The sequence below is a fragment of the Callorhinus ursinus genome, unplaced genomic scaffold, assembly GCF_003265705.2.
Source record: "Callorhinus ursinus isolate GAN/ISIS: 27379988/994484 unplaced genomic scaffold, GSC_fseal_2.0 scaffold13521, whole genome shotgun sequence".
Taxonomy (NCBI): domain Eukaryota; kingdom Metazoa; phylum Chordata; class Mammalia; order Carnivora; family Otariidae; genus Callorhinus; species Callorhinus ursinus.
The window spans coordinates 1-489 of record NW_027410571.1 but is presented as its reverse complement, the minus strand read 5'-3'; the positions used below and the strand labels follow the sequence as shown (position 1 = coordinate 489).

The following is a 489-nucleotide window of genomic DNA, read 5'->3' as shown; positions in this document are numbered from 1 at the left end:
CTTCAGGCGGCTGAGGGAGTTTCATGTTTTCTTTAGACATCATTAGGCGCCGGAGCTCTTGCAGGACAACTTTGATGCTATATGAATTCTGCCATTTTGCTAGCACTGATATGGCTCTTGGGTCCACCACTCCATTAGAACTATTAACTCCATTCATATTAATTTTTGTTACAAATCTTACAAAGGGGGGTGCTTCTGGGTATTTAGGTCCACATTCTATTTTAAGGCTGTATATTCGGTTTTCATAAATTGTTCTTGGAGGCCCAATTATCATCCCTGTCCATCTTGTAAGTGTCATGTCTTCGTCATCTTCTAGACCCCAGCTAACTGTGCCATCTCCTACTCCTTTCTGGCCTTCTTCCAGTTCTTCCAACAGTCGAAAATTGCAAGGGACTTTTACTCCCGAGCCCGTGGTGGCTGCCATCTTGCGTCGCTGTCGCTCAGTTGATAGCTTTTGACCACCTTTGCCCATCTCGTCCACTGCTCATC

At 45.2% G+C, this 489-nt stretch overlaps 1 pseudogene; it reads right to left on the bottom strand.

Moving 5' to 3' along the window:
* Position 1: 1 nt before the first annotated feature.
* Positions 2-435, bottom strand: LOC112818857 (ubiquitin-conjugating enzyme E2 variant 1 pseudogene; annotated as a pseudogene).
* Between the last annotated feature and the right edge of the window lie 54 nt (positions 436-489).